The sequence below is a fragment of the Sapajus apella genome, unplaced genomic scaffold (genome assembly GCF_009761245.1).
Source record: "Sapajus apella isolate SASKATOON/1434 unplaced genomic scaffold, GSC_monkey_1.0 scaffold15, whole genome shotgun sequence".
NCBI lineage: Eukaryota > Metazoa > Chordata > Mammalia > Primates > Cebidae > Sapajus > Sapajus apella.
The window spans coordinates 1,122,484-1,140,894 of record NW_022436955.1 but is presented as its reverse complement, the minus strand read 5'-3'; the positions used below and the strand labels follow the sequence as shown (position 1 = coordinate 1,140,894).

Genomic DNA, 18,411 nt, shown 5'->3' with positions numbered 1-18,411 from the left:
GTGGGGGACAGAGGAACTAGGGGGGAGGTGAGCTGGGGGTCAGGGAAGTTGGGGGACAGGAGAGCTGGGGCACAGGTGAGCTAGGGGACAGGAGGACTAGGAGAAAGATGAGCTGGGGGACAGGTGAGCTGGGGGACAGCGGAACTGGGGGGAAGATGAGCTGGGGAACGGGTAAGCTGGAGGACAAGTGAATTGGGAGCAGGTGATTTGGGGGATAGGGGAGCTGGGAGGAAGATGAGATGGAGAACAGGTGAGTTGGAGAGACAGTTGACCTGAGGGCAGGTGAGTTGGGGACAGGTGAACTAGGGGGAGGGTGATCTGGTGAAGGTAAGTTGGGGGATAGGGGAGCTTCTGGGGAAGTCAAATAGTCAAGAACCACTCCCTATATCTGAACAGCAGAAAACAGGCAGGGAAGTGGGCTCTCCATGAGGCCCTCATGTCTCTGCCTGGGGATCAGTTCCAGAGATCAGTCTATTTCTTCTGAACCGCCTCCTCCATTTGTACCTGCATCCTGGCTCTCTGGAATGGTCTAGTTTATACCCTGTGGACAGTCTCCTGAGGATGCTTTACTCATTTTTGTTTTCATGAACCATTTACGCTGCTCTTAGTATGAGCTAACCTCATGGCAGACACAACTAGTTGTCTCCCCAAATCTGCTCTTCCCTTCTTCCTCAATACTAGAACTACCGAACATTCTCTGGTCATCTAAAATAGATGATTGTCTCCCAGTCTCCCTTGCAGTTATATGTAGCCATATAATTTGGCCAATGGAATGTAAGTGGAAGTGTTGTCTATTCTTCTTTGCTCCTTCCTGTTGGCTGGAATGTTGATGGGATGGCTAGATCTTAGGCAGCCATATTGAATCATGAGGTAGAAGCCACACTGAGGAAGGTAGAGGGCAAAGCTGCCCATTTGCCCTGTACTCACTGACTTTGGGCTTCTATTTCATGGCAGAGAAATGCACTTCCATTCTGGTTAAACCACTGTTGTTCAGTGCTTTCTGCTACTCACAGTGAACTCTAATCCTAGTTAATACAGATCATCACTTCCCTCGCTAAGCAAAATTTTCCCTTTTGAACTGGAATTCCTTTTTTTTTTTGGAGACAGAGTCTTGCTCTGTTTTGCTGGAGTGCAGTGGTACAATCTCGGCTCACTGCAGCCTCCACCTCCTGGGTTCAAACGATTCTCCTGCCTCAGCTCCCAAGTAGCTGGGATTACAGGCACACGCCACCATGCCTGGCTAAGTTTTGTAATTTTCAGTAGAGATGCGGTTTCACCATGTTGGCCAGGCTGGGCTCAAACTCCTGACCTCAGGGTGATCTGCCCGCTTTGGCCTCCCAAAGTGCTGGGATTACAAATGTGAGCCACCGCACTCAGATGAACTGGAGCTCTTAAACAGAAGTAGAAATACCTATAGAGGGCAAGGGGCATTTACACCGCAAAAACCTAAATAATGAGCAGTTCCTTTGATTCAGTAATTCCATTTCTAGTACTCTAAGCTTAGGAAACAATCGTGAACATACATACAAGATTTAATTCCAAAGGTGTTCACTGCAAGATTATTTATAGTCATTAAAAATTGGAAACAACCTAAATGTGCAACCGTTGGCAATTGGTCAGCTAAAGGTGATCCATCATCCGCTGGAATACGCTGTCATATTTCCACATGTGCTCTCCGGTACTGTTTACTTCCTCAGAGCAGTACACACTTGGAAAGCACTCACTGTGTATTAGGCACTGTTCTAAGGGCTTTATATGACTTGTTTTATCCTCACAACTCCAGAGAGTCCACCTCTAACTCTGAAAAGAGTAGGATGTCCACCCAGAAGCCAGCCTTCCCAATTCCCAGAGGGTGAGACCAGTACTGTGCATCCTGGGGTTTAGAGCCCAGCTGCTACCTGGGCATGCAGCAGAGGTTGACTGGGATGTGCCGTCAGCCCCGCTGGTCATCTCTCCTCAACTGGGCTAAGAGCAGTAGGTCCTTACTCAGGCAGAGTCTTAGGCCTTATGAAACATGCTCACATCCATGATTCTCAGGCAGGGGTCACTGTCTCCATTGAACAGATGGAAAGACCGTGGCCAAGGACAGGCAAAGGGGGTGTCCTTGGTCACACAGCAAGTCCATGACAGAGCCAGGATCAGAATTGAGATTCCCTACTTCCCAGGCCAGTAAATTTCCAAAGCCTTGGAGGCCTGGATGGTACCAGACAAGGCTAAGTCCCTGGGTTTTGTGTGATCTCGGCAAAAGGATATGGCCATAGCCTAGGGCTTAGCTTCTTTTCCAGGCTATGATGTCCAGCATCCATGCTGCCCATCAAGAAATCGTCCAGGGCAGTTTGGCGCCAGATGGAAGTAAGTGGTACCTGGATGGTGTGATTTCTGGGGATGTTTCTCATCCTCAAATTTCTCCTCCAGCCAGTCTAACATAGTACCTTTGTTTCTATCATTAGTGTTCTATGCCCTTAGGATAAGACACAAATCTCTGTAAGGTTAACCATCCTCAGGAGAAAAAGCACGTGGCATCATTATTAGTCATTGAGATTCCCATGGGGAATAATCCTGGAGAGAGAGGACGGTAGTGAAAGATCCATGGCCCAGTTCTGTTACTAATTCCCTGTAGCAGGCATTAGGGCTGTTCACAGATATTCTTCCTCCTCTTTCTAGGCCTTTGGTGGGATTACACTTCTCCGCCTCCTTGAAATTGGGCATAGCCATGAAACTTGCTTTGGTCAATGAAATATGCTAAAAAATGACTCATGTCATGCCTGCGTAGATGTTTTAAGAACCAAGGTGTGATTCTCGGTACTTTTCCTTTTCTTCTACTACAGGGGCTAGAAATATTGCAAACCACGGCTACCCCATTAGCCTGAGTCTAAGAGAGAGGATGATGTGGAAGAGCGATCCCAGTCGATTCACATCAGAGAAGAAGCAAGAGCAGGAAATAAAATTTTGTTGCATGAGTCACTGGGACTTTGGAGGGTACAGGTACGGCAGTGTAACCTGGCCTATCCTAGCTGATACACTCAGAGGGTGACCTTGAGCAAGTTTCCTATATAAGCCTCAGTCATACCATCTATAAAATGGGTAGATTAGATGCTGTCTCAAAACTCTTCCTGATTTTCTGTGTCTGATCCTCACATTCTCATGCTGAATATGGTCAAGGGCAGGTTTGTTGTGTTGGGAGCAGCCCAGTAAGGTGGATTTGGGTAGGGGCTAGTTTTGACAGTAGGAGAAGAGTGAAGAAGTAGATAGGAGGGGAAAAGAGGAGGTGAGGGAGAGAAAAATCACCTACTCGGTCTCCTTGTTCATGATAGGTGCACTAGGGTCCCCATGGAGAGGGTGTCATGGGTATCTGGGCTATGTCCTGTGCCTTGAGCTGGATTGGCACGTTGTTTCCATAGTACAGTCCCCTAGAGGGAGAGAAGACAGGGAGTTTTCCCCACTGCTCCAGACTCCAAGAGGAATGGTGTAAACCAGGCACCATCCCTTGTCCCTGCCTGCCGGAGGCACCTCTGGGAACACCGGACACAGACACAGTCCCCCCAACTTCATTCACAGACCTCGTTCTTGCCTGACTGCAGCAGCTCCTTATGTCCCTGAGTTTACGCAGCCTAACCCTCCCTGATGTCACCTCCTGCCACACCGGGTTCAGAGGATGCTCCTCTTCCTCCTCCAATTCAGATATTCACCTTACAGTGTCCTTTGGCATCACAATGAGCCCTGCAAGTCAGCCAAGTTATTACTGCTCATTTATTCAGATGAAAATGAAATATTCCTCACTGCAGATGCCAACTTCTCCCCTCAACATGAAACCCCCTAAAAGGTTAGGATTTGCAATCTTCTTCCCATTTCCTTAAATAGTTTTTAAACCATTGAGAGGAAACATTCTTCTTAAATGGAAGACCCAGAGGCATTTTAGTTGCTCACAGAGAGCATAATAAATAGACGCACTGGCGCAAACTCCCACACCACACAACAGAGATCTTCCTACAAACCAGGAAGAGAACAGGTAGCTACGGAGCACACGGAAGAAAGGAAGAGAGGCGAAGGATCAGCATGTGCTCTGATTGTGTCTCTGTGAAATACGAGAAATGTAACTTGGAGTCCCATGACTTTAGACAAATCCATGCAAATAGGGCACATTCTGATGTAATAGAGGTAGTATCTAGTATGGTAGTTAGAAATAAGAAAAGAGAGACCTTTTGAAGAGGTCCTGGAGGACTAAGAAGATACGTCTGTATTTTTCTCTCTGTCTCTGTCTCTCTCTCTGTCTCTCTCTCTCTCTCTCTCTTTCTTTTTTCTTGAGATAGAGTCTTGCTCTGTTGCCCAGGCTGGAGTGCAATAGCTTGATCTCAGCTCACTGCAACCTCCACCTCCTGGGTTCAAGCGATTCTCATGCCTCAGCCTCCCGAGTAGCTGGGATTACAGGCATGCACCACCATGCCTAGCTAATCTTTGTATTTTCAGTAGAGACAGCATTTCACCATGTTGGACAGGCTGGTCTCGAACTCCTGACCTCAAGTGATCTGCCTGCCTCGGCCTCTCTAAGCACTTCTTTTCTTCTTTTCTTTTCTCTCCCTCCCTCCCTCCCCCCCCTTCTCTTTTCTTTCTCTCTCTGTCTCTCTTTTTCTTTCTTTGATGGAGTTTTGCTCTTGTTGCCCAGTCTGGAGTGCAATGGGGTAATCTCGGCTCACTGCAACCTCCACCTCCCGGTTCAAGCAATTCTTCTGTCTCAGCCTCCCCAGTAGCTGAGACTACAGGCATGCACCGCCACACCTGGCTAATTTTGTATTTTTAGTAGAGATGGGATTTCTCCATATTGGTCAGGCTGGTCTCGAACTCCTGACCTCAGGTGATCCACCCTCCTCAGCCTGCCAAAGTGCTGGGATTACAGGCGTGAGCCACCACCCTGGCCTCTTTTCTTCTTTTCCTTTCCTTTCCGTTTCGTTCTGTTCCCTTCCATTCCTTTCCTTCCCTTTCCCTTTCTCTCTCTCTCTCTCTCTCTCTCTCTCTCTCTCTCTCTCTCTTTCTTTCTTTCTTCTTCTTTCCTTCTTTCTTCTTTTCTTTTTTTTTCAGGGTCTTTCTATGTTGCCCAGGCTGGATTCAAACTCCTAGGTTCAAGTGATCCTTCTGCCTTAGCCTCCTGAGTAGCTGGGACTGCAGGCGTGTGTCACCCCAGTCAGCTAAAGGATAGTTTAAAAAACAACATTATCACATTCTAACAGGAGAAATAAAAGAGGCATTAGTAAATTGAGATTAAAAACTTGCCATGGACTGAATGTTTGTGTCCCATCTCCCCCACCAATTCACCTGGTGAAGCCTAAATACCCAGGGTGATGGTATTTGGAGGTGGGGACTTTGGGAAGTTATTAGGTCACGAAGGTAGAGCCCACATGATGGGATTACTGCCTCATAAGAAGAGGCTGAAGGCCGGGCACAGTGGCTGGTGCCTGTAATCCCCGCACTTTGGGAGGTAAAGGTGGGCAGATCACTTGAGGTCAGGAGTTTAAAACCAGCCTGGGCAACATGATGAAACCCCGTCTCTAATAAAAATTAAAAATTAGCTGGGTGTGGTGGTGAGCACCTGTAGTCCCAGCTACTCTGGAGGCTGAGGCAGGAGAATCACTTGAACCTCAGAGGCAGAGGTTGCAGTGAGCCGAGATCGTGCCATTGCACTCCAGCTTAGGCCACGGAGCAAGATTCTGTCTAAAAAAAAAAAAAAAGGGAGAAAAGGAGAAACTGGAGAGCACTTGCTCTTTCTCTTTGCTCTCTGCCCTGTGAGGACACCATGAGAAGATGCTGCCTGCAAACCAGGAAGCCTGTCCTCTCCAGAGACCAGGTCTGCTGGCTCCCTGACCAGGGACTTCCCAGCCTTCAGAATGGTGAGAAATAAGCCTCTGATGTTTAAGCCACCCAGTCTACAGTATTTTATTTTAACAGCTCACACTGACTAAGACAAATTTGCCTTCGACCACAGAAAGTGAAAGAAAATAAAACCCACTCTAAGTTAACATGTAGTTGGAAAACAATGCCACTTTATGTACAACAGGATACTTCAACAGAACTCGGTCAAATTGTATTTGCAGTCATGTAGAGAAAAGAGGCAGTATTTGTATGCCTTAAATATTTCATAAAAACAGTTGAAGTTAATTGTAAGTCTAATTTTAAGTTAGAATTAGATATAAAGAAACAAAGTCAATTTTGTCAAAAGGCTATTTGTTGGGAGGATCAGGCAATAGCAAAAAAGCTTCCAAACATAATAAAATATATAACAAGGTGGCCATCATTCACTCTTCAAGAGGCTTGGCTTAAAAATGGAAAGCACTGGCTAAAGGGATGGAATAGAGTCCGAATGAGCCTCACACTCATTAAAACACACGATTTAATCCATGACATTGAGAGGAAAAAAGGCAGGAAAATAAGTGGGGTTAAAATGCATGGCAATACGCTATCGCTTTCCTGCTACCATGAAGAAGGCCTTTACTTCCCCTTTGCCTTCCATCATGAGTGTGTTTCCTGAGGCCTCCCTTGCCGTGCAGAACTGGGGTTTTCAAGCCTAAGGACCTTAACTGTGTCATCAAACTTTTTAAAGAGACTGATAAAGATGGCTTAGGAGAAAAACAACTGAAATCTGTCAAGAAACTGGTACAGTGTTATCAGAATGAACTTCCCTTAAGAGATTTAATACAGATATTTAAAATTCTGAATCTGTGTGCAGTATAAGCAAAAACCAGCCATGTTTTGTAGAATCTGCCTATGATATCGTAAAATAGCGTGGCTTGCCATTTTTGAAAAAAAACGTATCGGATGAAATAACTTATGCTCAAGATACTGCTAATTAAATTGCGCTCTGGGTGACTTAATGAACACACCAAGTTCTTAATTGAGGATACAAAATCGTAAGCGTATTGTTGGCTTTTATCATGCAGAACCACCAAGGAAGCATATTCCAAGTTACCAGCAAGTGAGCTCATCATATAAGATTCAAATGGCTGAAGTAGGAGGATTGACAAAACAATGGTCCAGCCAATGACCTTGCTTGAAAATCAACTTGTTGGGAAACTTTGGGTACTTAAAATTCTGCAGCATCTCTCGACTTCTGAAGTTAATTGTACTGCAATGCTATTGGCCGCACAAGCAGCCAATGGCGTCTGCGCTCACCTCAGTGACCCAGATATCTCTGGACAGCTTTTACTTAGTTCATCAGAAATACTTTGAAACTTATCAGAAAAATCTTCCAAAGAAGTCATTCGACAGCTTAGTAACTTGGAATTAGCTAACTGGCTTTGAAGGAAGTATTTCAAAATCTATTTATGAGAGGTTTTAGTCATTATGACTGCCAGCTTAGAAATTACATATTAGTGATCACTACAATTATAGTTCAAAATCCTGGAGTGCCAATGATTAAATGTGGCCTTACCAAGGATTTGATACTGTTTGCAACATTTAATGAAGTTAAAAGTTAAACCCTTTGGTAAAAGGACTTAAATTTTCTAATTCTTATGAAGATTTTGAGTTGAATGAATTACTATTCAATATAATTGTGATTTTATGTAAAGATTTACCTACTATTCATGTAAAGAGTAATAAAGGCAGAAAAATTAACAAAAATTGCCTCACTTTGTGTGTGTGTGTGTGTGTGTGTGTGTATGGCAATATAAGTGTTTTAAATTTAAATAATTATTTTTAACTAAGTAATTAAATTAAAAATCTCTGCATGGAAATGAAAAAACACAGCCACATAGCATTTCACACTCACATCGAATGGCTGTAAGGAAAAAGACACATGTTAATGAGGATGTAGAGAAACAGGACACTGTATATATTGCTGGTGGGAATGTAACATGGCCCAGCCACTCTGAAAAGCAGTCTGACAGTTTTGGCGGTTCCTTAGAACATCAATCTCCAACTGTTTTGGCCCAGGAACCGGTTTTGTAGGAGATAATTTTTCCACGGACAGGGATGGGAGATGGGGGATGGATTCGGGATGATTCAAGCTCATTATCATTTATCATTGGGTCCCTTGCATGCGCGTTTCACAACAGAGTTTGTGCTCCTATGAGAATCTAATGGCGCCGCTGATCCCATAGGAGGCGGAGCGCAGGTGGTAATGCTCGCCAGCCTGCCGCTCAGCACCTGAGGTGCAGCTCGGTTCCTAAAAGGCCATGGGCCTGCATTGGTCTGCGGCCTGGGGGTTGGGGATCCTTGCCTTATAATGTAAAACAATAGAATTACCATCTAATCCAGCAATTCCATGCCTAGGTTTATTTCAAGAGAAATGAAAATATACATCCACACAAAAAAGTGTATATGAATGTTCATACCAGCATTATCCATAACAGTCAAAAAGTAAAATCAACCCAAATGCCCAAAAACTCATGACTAGAGAAACAAACTATGATAGATCTATACAATGGAATATTATTCAACAATAAAAAGAAACAAAGTTTATGCCATGTGAAAAAAGATCACTAAAGATCACATATTGTATGATTCTATTTATGTAAAACATCCAGAAAAGGCAAATCTATTGAAACAGCAAGTAGATTCGTGGTTGCCTGGGCCTGGAGGCAGAAATAGAAATTATTCTAAATGAGTCCGAGGAATATGATGGCACTAATGAAAATATCCCAAAACCAGATCGTGGTGATGGTTGCACAACTCAGTAAATTTACTAGAAATCATTGAATTGTACACTTAAAATGGGTGGATTTTATAGTATGTAAATTACACCTTGATAAAGTTGTTAAAAATAATGCAGGATAAATTGAAATAACATTAATTTTTTTTCTCTATTGTAAAAATGGCAACAAACAAAATGAAAGCAACAAACTGGGAAGTGTTTGTACCACCCATGACAGTAGTCTAATTTGCTTTTCTTTTTTTGACACAGGGTCTCAGTCTGTCACCAAGGCTGGAGTGCAGTGGTGCAGTCACAGCTCATGCAGCCTCCTAGTCCTGAGTTCAAGTGATCCTTCTGCCTCAGCCTCCTGAGTAGCTGAGAAAACAGGCACACTCCACCATGCCAGGCTAATTTTAATTTTTTTGTAGAGACAGGGCTTCCCTCTGTTGCCCAGGCTGGTCTTGAACTCCTGGACTCAAGTGATTTTTCCCCTCACTGGCCTCCCATAGTGTAGAGATTACAGGCATAGCCTCCACAACCGGGCCTAAATTCAAAAAAAAAATTTTTTTTTTTTGAGATGTAGTCTCGCTCTGTCGCCCAGGCTGGAGCGCACTGGCACAACCTCAGCTCACTACAACCTCCACCTCCCAAGTTCAAGCAGTTCTCCTGTCTCAGCCTCCTGAGAAGCTGAGATTACAGGCGCCAGCCAGCACACCTGCCGCCACACACTAAAAATTTTTGCATTTTTAGTAGAGATGGGGTTATACCATATTGGTCAGGCTGGTCTGGAACTCCTGACCTCAGGTGATCCACCCACCTCAGTCTTCCAAAGTCCTGGGATTACAGCTGTGAGCCACCGCACCTGGCCCATATTCAAATTTTAAAAAGCGATGGCATGTGTATATTTTAAATGTGTGTGTATTTCCATACATAGAGACCAACTCTGGGAAGCTACACAAAAAACTGATGACAGGGTTGTGTCTGAGGAGAGGGCCTGGGGATGCCAGGTGAGGAGAGACTTTTCCACTGTGGACCCTTTTTAGGACCTTTGAACCATGCAAACTTTTTAATGTGCACATTTTAACTTTTTCTTTAAAAAGCCACAAGAACATTTACAACTAGAATAGACATTTCCCCAATGTGTAAGGAAGAAAAATACAGGAAGATGAATAAAAAAGAAATCATCAGTGATAGCTAACAAAAAAATGAAACTTCCCTAAATAACGTGAAATAAAAGAGAAACAGGAAGGCAACGGGATGGGAAAAATGTCTGCACTAAGTATGATGGATGGAGGATGAATATTAAAATGAAAAAGCAGCCAGGTGCAGTGGTTCATGCCTGTAATCCCAACACGCTGGGAGGCCGAGGTGGGAGGACAGCTTGAGCTCAGGAGTGGGAGACCAGCTTGGGCAACATTGCCCAATTCTGTCTCTATGAAACAGAGAAGATTAGCTGGGCGTGTGGTGTGTGCCCGTAGTCCCAGCTGATCAGGAGTCTGCCGTAGAGGATTGCTTGAGCCCAGGAGTTTGAGGTTGCAGTGAGCTATAATCTCACCACTCTACTCCAGCCTGGGCAATAGAGTGAGACCCTATCTCACACATACATGCACACAAATTAAAAAGTAATTCATATCTACTGAGAAAATATTTCATTTTACTTTTGAGCTTAACATTTATGTGTGTGTGATAAAGACACTACATTTCTACCGGAAAAGCAGTTGACAAAGTTGAACAGACAACATAATGAATATTTGCTACTTGCCACGCAAGTACCTTTCAGCATTATTTAATTCTCTCAACTCCACCTGGATGCCTTATATGCATTTCAAAATTTCCAAGTCCAAAACTGAGACCTTGATCTCCCCTCCCAAACTGCTGCCGGGACCTTCTGCACTTTAGTGAAGGGCAGCTTCCTGCTTCCTTGAGCTCAAGCCCAAAGATGGCTTCATTTTCCAAGCATTCCAGAATCTCGCTTCCTCTGCTGCTATGGCCTAGTCTGGGCACCGTCATTTCTCACCGGGATTCCTGCACCAGCCTTCTCCCTGCTCTTCATTCCTCAGTCCTCCAACAGCCTTCTCCACGCAGGAGTCAGCTGTTAAGACAGAGCCTGCTTCAGGTCCCATGACATCAGGTCTCATGCCCCTAAAAGCCCTCTCATCTCACCCAGAATGAAAGCCAACTTCCTGCCAAGCGCTACCAAGTTGTTTAAACAATTAAAAAAAAATCATTTTGATCACTTTAAATGTATCCTCATTGTGTTGTTATTTTTGGCTTATTTTTTTAAATTAACATTTGGCAATTTATAGTTTTGAGAAAATTGCTCAGTTTGTCAAGATATTCAGATGTAGTATAGCTCACAGTTGTATATAATGTTTTCTTGTACTTTTTGTTTTGAGAAGGAGTCTCATCTGTCACCCAGGCTGGAGTGCAATGGCATGGTCTCAGCTCACTGCAATCTCCACCTCCTGGGTTCAAGCAATTCTCCCACCACAGCCTCTCAAGTAGCTGAGACTACAGATGCGTGTCACCCACACCAGGCCAATTTTTGTATTTTTAGTAGAGATGGGGTTTCACCATGTTGGCCAGGCTGGTCGCAAACTCCTGACCTTGTGATCCACCCGCCTCGGCCTACCAAAGTGCTGGGATTACAGGTGTGAGCCACTGTGCCAGGCCTATTTTCTTGTAATTTTAAATCTCCTCATGGCTTCACATTTAATTTAGTTTACTTTGTCTTTTTCTTCTTCTTGGATTCACCAGCAGTTGGTAACTTATGTTTAAAAAATAAACTTTCATTTTCATTTATTAATTCTGCTAGAATGGTCTCTTTTCTAGTTCTGCAATTCTTGCTTTTATCCTTTGATTTCTTCCCCCCGATTTACTGAGGCTGTTTGTTATTCTTTAAAGTTATAAACTTTATTGTTTAAGCCATTGTTATATGTAAATTTTTGGTGCTGCAAAAGAAGTAGCTCTTGAATATAAATTTACTCAGCAAGGCAATTTACTTCTATAGAAGGATGCGGCTTCCAGATAGAGCAATGGTGAGCACATACCTAGACAAAGGAGGGGAAGAGGTTCTTATTCCTGACACAGGTAGCCCCTACTGCTGTGTCCTTCCCCTATTGGCTAGGGTTAGACTGTACAGTCTAGTCTAATTCTGATTGGCTGTTTTAAAGGGAGCAGGGGTATGAGCTGCAGTGGCGGGGTGGGTAGTTTGGTGGGAAGGATGGTTACAGAACAGGTCAGAGCAGGTAGCCAGGGATGACCTAAGTCAAAGCAGGTGACCTGGATGAGTCAGGATGGAGCAGGGGACTGGGAGAACAGATGTGAACTACTGATTGGAACTGGTGGAAAAGGTTGTTTACTGAAACTAAAAGGAAGTTAAACTTTAAAATGGAGGACAAAAAACCAAACATACTGACATCCTGATTCTTTGAAGAGAAACTTGCCGGAGTTCACTACGTCTAACACCATTGCTAGTCTTTTCCTTTTAAAAAATAATAAAACACTTTTGGCCAACTTTGATAAATGCATATCAAGTAATTATGTTACTAAGTACATTGAAATTATAATTTGGAATGGAGTGATTTAATACAGGGTTGTTTTTAAGGCTTTATCATTAGTTTTTGTTGTATTATACTGTACAAAGAATAAATCCTGTGCAATTTCTGCTTTGAGGAATATGTTGAGATTTTCTTTTTTGCTTGGTATATAATAAATTTTAAAACATTCCATGAACATTTAAAAAGTGCTCTTTTAGAATAAAGATGGATTTCTATTTCAGGCATTATATCAAAATAATGTCTAGATGAAACTAAAATTTAAATGTAAGAAGTTAAATCATGAAAATATTAGAAGACGGAACGTTCAATTTATAACAATTTACAAGGTTGTACATTTACATTACATTTTCTATGTGTTATGTTTCATGACAAAAAAGTTAAGAAAGTTTAAGTGGTCAAACAAAATATGAAAAAAATGTATTTTTTTAGTTAAAAAAATTCTTAAAGAAAAAAATAAATAAAGGCAGGGTCTTGCTCTGTTGCCCAGGCTGGTCTTGAACTCCTGGGCTCAAGTAATCCTCCCACCTCTACCTCCCAAAGTTCTGGCATTACAGGTGTGAGCCACTCTGCCTGGCTGAAAATAAGTATTTTGTAGAAAATAATTTCGGAGTGGAGAGGGTCTTGCTAAGCATGACACAACATTCAGAAATCATGAAAGAAGAACTGGATGAAACTGATCAGATATAAATTAAATTTTTTGTCAAAGAATACCACAGATAAAGTCAAAAGCGAAATGACAAATGGGAAAAATATCTGCATCACAAAGTTGTAAATGTATATATCATAGACAAAGCTATACATATATAAATGTTTTAATAAATCAAGAGGTACTAAAAACCAATAATGAAAAAGCCAATGACCTCACAGAAAAGTAGGCAAAGAACATAAAAGGTTTACAAAAATGGGAAATACCAACGACTTTTTAAAAAAGTTTTTTTTGAGACAGAGTCTCACTCTGATGCCCAGGCAGGAGTGCAGTAGCACGATCTCAGCTCACTGCAACTTCCACCTCCCCGGTTCAAGCAATTCTCCTGCCTCGGCCTCCCAAGTAGGTGGGATTACAGGCATGTACCACCATGCCCAGCTATTTTGTGTGTGTGTGTGTGTGTGTATTTTTAATAGAGACTGAGTTTCACCATGTTGGCCAGGCTGGTCTCAAACTCCTGACCTCAGGTGATCAGCCCACCTTGGCCTCCCAAAGTGCTGGGGTTACAGGCGAGAGTGACTTAAATATATGAAAGATGTTCAAGCTCACAGAAAACAGAGAAATATAATACATCAGAACTAAAAAAGATATGCCATTTTCTAGCTATCAGATTCTCAAGGATATTACTGAGTTGGCAAGGTTGTGAATTAACGGGCACTTTGATGTATTGCCAGTGGAAATGTAACCAGATACAACCTTTATCTACCAAAGCGGCAAATGCCTTATAATCACACTGAACAATTCCATATACAGGTATTTAACTTACAGAAATCTTCATACTGTGCAAAATAACATACGCCCAGAGATAGTTAATGTGGCCTTGCTTGTAATAGCAAAAGATCAGAAAAACCTAAATGATCAAAGAGGACATATTACAATTAAATTATGGCACATCTATACAATGGAATCCTTCGCAGCCATTAAAAAGAAAGAGGCAGCATCCAGCCACTTGGGAGGCTGAGGTGGGAGGATCACTTGAGCCTGGGAGGTTGAGGTAAGCTGAAATAGTGCCACTGCACCCCAGCCTGGGTGACAGAGTGAGAACTTGTCCCAAAAAAAAAAAAAAGAAAAGAAAAGAAAAGAAAGAGGGAGAACTATATGGAATTATATGGAATGGTATCCAAGATATATTGTCTTTTAAAAAAGGGCTGGGGCAAAACATCGTGTAGAATATGCTTCCTTAGGGTAAAGAAAAAATAAATGTGGTGGCTCACACCTGTAATCCCAGCACTTTGCAGGGCAGAGGCAGGTGGATCACTTGAGGTCATGAGTTCAAGACCAGCCTGGGTAACATGGCAAAATCCCATCTCGATAAAAAGTACAAAAATTAGTTCATTGTCTGAGCTACTCGGAAAGTGGAGGTGGAAGAATTGCTTAAGCCCAGGGGTTGGCCCTTGGCTGCAATGAGCCAAGACTGCGTCCCTGCATTCCAGTCTTGGTGACATAGCAAGATTCTGTCTCAAAAAAAAAAAAGTGTACTTCTAGAAGAAATTCATAATGGTAATTTTTTTTTCCAGACAGGGTCTTGCTCTGTCACCCAGACTGGAGTGCAGTGGTGTGGTCATGGCTCACTGCAGCCTCAACCTCCCTGGCTCATATGATCACCCACCTTGTAGCTGGGACTACAAGTGCACACCATCATACCCAGCTAATATTTTGTATTTTTTGCAGAGAAGGGGTTTCGCCGTGTTGCCCAAGCTAGACTTGAACTCTCCTGGGCTAAAGCAATCCACTCACCTTAGCCTCCCAAAGTGCTGGGATTGCAGATGTGAGCCACTGCACCTGGCCTAGAATTTTAACCATATGCATATGTTATCTAATCAAAATTACATTTAAAAGTGGAATATATCTATTACTTCAGCTACACGAGTTGTCATTCATATCTCCCCAGTTCACTTTTTTTTTCTCTTTCATTTTTTTAATATCAAGATGAGGTCCCGCTATGTTGCTGAGGCTGGTCTCAAACTCCTTTGCCCAAATGATCCTCCTGCCTTGGCCTCCCAAAGTGTTGGGATTACAGGCTTGAGCCACAGTGCCTGATCCCAAGTTCATATTGATTTGATTTGAGGTAGACACGCTTGGTCACTGTGCTTCAATCAATTTCTCCATGCATGGCTAGCAGTTTTTGGACTGCATGTGAATTATGAGTTTCAAAATATTCAGATGCATAAAGTTTTTTACTGTTCTATAGAAAACAAGAAAGAAGAGCTACTGCAACCAAACAGAGAAAATGAAACTTGACAAACTCTCAAGCCCTCACAATTTGCATTTTGGCACCTCTGGCCTTCAGTTCAAATGTTGCCTCTAAGAATGTCCAATGCATCTCTGAGGCAGAGTAATCGAACACAGGACTGAGAAAAAGGCGGGCGGAAGTGGCCAGGGTCACACAATCAGTAAGGGGAATCCAGACATGTGCAGTCACAGCCCTGGGCTCTTGCTACTCCAGGTCCAGGCAGCAAATGGGAGAAGGGCTGGGGTGCACCCGGAAGCTTTGTTGCGGGGCTCTGAGTCTGAGGAGCTGTGAGGGAGGTTTACTGTACCCTGGTTTCAGTGTCCCAGCAGATGCCTCCCTCCAACTGCCCTCGCTGCTGTGCTCTTTGGGAATCCTTCTTGCTACCCTGAAAACGTTATGGACACAGAGCTTCCGAGGGGAGTAGAGAGAAGAAACCCCATTCTCTCCCTGCAGCCGCCAGGCCTTTGCCTTGGCTGTTCCCTTTGACCGGAAAGCCGTCCCATCCCTGGTCCACACACATTCACACATGCACTTGCGCACACATACATGTGCCCACATGTGAACACGCACGCATGCCTCTGGCAGAGTTATCTTTAACACTCAGCTCTGGTCTGACCTCATGCCTGTCTGAACCTGCTATCAGCTTCCCACTACCTCCAGGATAAAGTCACACCACGGTACTGTGACCACCACAAAGCGGCCACACATCAGGTGTCCAGGGAAGGCTCCCGGTGAATAAACACTGGCTCAAGCCTGTAATCCCAACAGTTCAGGAGGCTGAGGCAGGAGGATTGTTTGAGGCTAGGAGTGAGCAGACATTGGTTGCCATGACCAGCCTGGGCAACATTGTGAGAGCCGGTCTAAATTTAAACAACAAGAAACAAAGACAAAGGATAAATAAACAAAGGCCCCTTCACCGTCCAGTCCCCAGCCCCTCCTGCACCTGCCGACCTGCCCATGAGACGCTGCTCACCAGCCCCCGGCATTCGCTTTCACAACTCCTTGCCTTGCACATCCTGCTTCCCTACCTCACACCCACTTCCTCTTTTTCCCACCTTGCAAACTTCTCCTTCCAGACCAGATCTCAGCACTGGGCTCCGTTCCTCACCCTCTCTCCATCTTGTCTTGCCATTCTCCAGGCCTGTTGGCTTCCCTCAGCAAACTTCCCTCAGTGCCTGAATCTGGGTGAGGGCGCTGCCTCCGCACCAGGGCCCTGGATTTCAGTCCCTACTTGTTTCCAGCTGTGTGACCCTGGTAGGTTACTTAGCCTCTCCCGGCACTTTGGAAGGCTGAGGCAGGCAAATCACCTGAGGTCGGGAGTTCGAGATCAATCTGGCCAACATGACGAAAACGGTCACTTAGTGTTCTCATCTGTAAAAAGAGGATGTTCTAGGGCAGGTCCCTAGAAGGAGAGTCCAAGATGGGGGTTCCTGTAGAATTTGTTTATTGAGGGGGTGGTGGAAGAAAGATAGGGTAGCAGGGGCAGCTAAGCAAACCTATGGTTTCGGAAGCCTCGCTTCAGCCTGCCGCACGGGATAGCTGGAGCGTGATGATAGCTGAGGTTCGTCCTGCCCTCGGGAAAAAGGTCTGAGTGGTCACACCTCATGTCAGTGCACGCCCAGTGGGCAGGGGAGGGAGGCATGACTGCTCAGTCACCTCTGAGCAAGGCAATGCCCACCAGGCAAGGGCGACCCCAGGAGAAAAATGTGGGTGTCACCCACAGTGAGTGGGGGCATCTGGGCAGGGATGGGGTGGGGGAACTCTGACAGTGTCTGCTATGGGGGGGCGGTCATCATAATGCCCAACTGGCAAGGTGGTTGTGGGATGGGACCTGTGGAATCCCTGACATGGAACCTGGCACCTGATACAAATTCAATGCAGGCTGGGTGCGGTGGCTCACACCTGCAATCTCAGAACTTTGGAAGTCTAAGGCAGGCAGATCACCTGAGGTCAGGAGTTCGAGACCAGTCTGGCCAACATGACAAAACCCTGTCTCTACTAAAAATACAAAAAATTATCCAGGCGTCATGTCAGATGCTTGTAATCCCGGCTACATGGGAGGCTGACTGGGAGAATAGTTTGAACCCAAGAGGCAGAAGCTGCAGTGAGCCTAGATTGCACCACTGTACTCCAGCCTGGGTGACAGAATGAGACTTCATTTCCAAACAAACAAACAAAAGAAAACCTCAATCCGTGTGGAGGAAAGGGAGCCCATGTACACAGTTAGTGTGAATGTAAATTACTACAGCCACTACAGGACAGTTCGGAGGTTTCTCAAAAAACTAAAAATAGGTCTTAGTGTGGTGGCTTATGCCTGTAGTCCCAGCACTTTGGGAGGCCGAGGTGGGTGGATCACGAGGTCAAGAGATCGAGAGCATCCTGGACAACATGGTGAAACCCTGTCTCTACTAAAAATATAAAAATTAGCTAGGTGTGGTGGCTCGTGCCTGTACTTCCAGCTACTCAGGAGGCTGAGGCAGGAGAATCATTTGAACCCAGGAGGCAGAGGTTGCAGTGAGCCGAGATCGTGTCACTGCACTCCAGCCTGGCAACAGAGTGAGACTCTGTCTAAAAAAACAAACAACAACAAAACTAAAACCAGAGCTACCACATGATCCAGCAATCCCACTGCTATGTATATACCCAAAAGAAAGGAATCCATATATCAAAGACAGATCTGCACTCCCATGTTTATGGCAGCACTGTTTACAATAGCCAAGATTTGGAATCAACCTGTGTCCATCAACTGATGAATAAACAAAGAAAATGTGGCAGCTGGGTAATTCCAGCACTGTGGGAGGCTGAGGCAGGCAGATCACCTGAAGTCAGGCGTTCAACACCAGCCTGGCTAACATGGCAAAACCCTTCCTCTATTAAAAGTACAAAAATGAACAGGGCATGATGGCGCGTGCCTGTAATCCCAGCTACTCGGGAGGCTGAGGCAGGAGAATCACTTGAACTCGGGAGGCAGAGGTGGCAGTGAGCCAAGATCATGGCACCGCACTCCAGCCTGGGCAACAGAGCAAGACTCTGAGAAGAAAGAAAAGAAAAGAAAAGAAAAAAAGAAAAGAAAAGAAAAGAAAGAAGGAAGAAAAGGAAGGAAGGAAGGAAGGAAGGAGGAAAGGAAAGGAAAGGAAAGGAAGGAAAGAAAGGAAGGAAGGAAGAAAGGAAGAGAGAGAGAGAGAGAGAGAAAGAAAGAAGGAAAGAAGGAAAGAAACAGAAAAAGAAAGAAAGAAAGAAACAGAAAAAGAAAGAAAGAAAGAAAGGAAGGAAGGAAGGAAGGAAGGAA

The 18,411-nt window shown here is 44.3% G+C and overlaps 1 protein-coding gene and 1 pseudogene across 3 annotated transcripts in view; one reads left to right on the top strand and one right to left on the bottom strand.

Moving 5' to 3' along the window:
* The window catches only part of NLRC5 (NLR family CARD domain containing 5), a 95,644-nt gene that overhangs the window by 65,866 nt on the left and 11,367 nt on the right, over positions 1-18,411 (bottom strand). For all 3 annotated transcript variants that reach the window (XM_032283951.1, XM_032283952.1, XM_032283953.1), the window contains exon 2: positions 3,293-3,410. The gene's annotated coding sequence lies outside the window, so the exon portion shown is untranslated. The remainder of the gene's footprint in view (positions 1-3,292; positions 3,411-18,411) is intronic.
* LOC116555821 lies at positions 240-7,805 on the top strand (annotated as a pseudogene).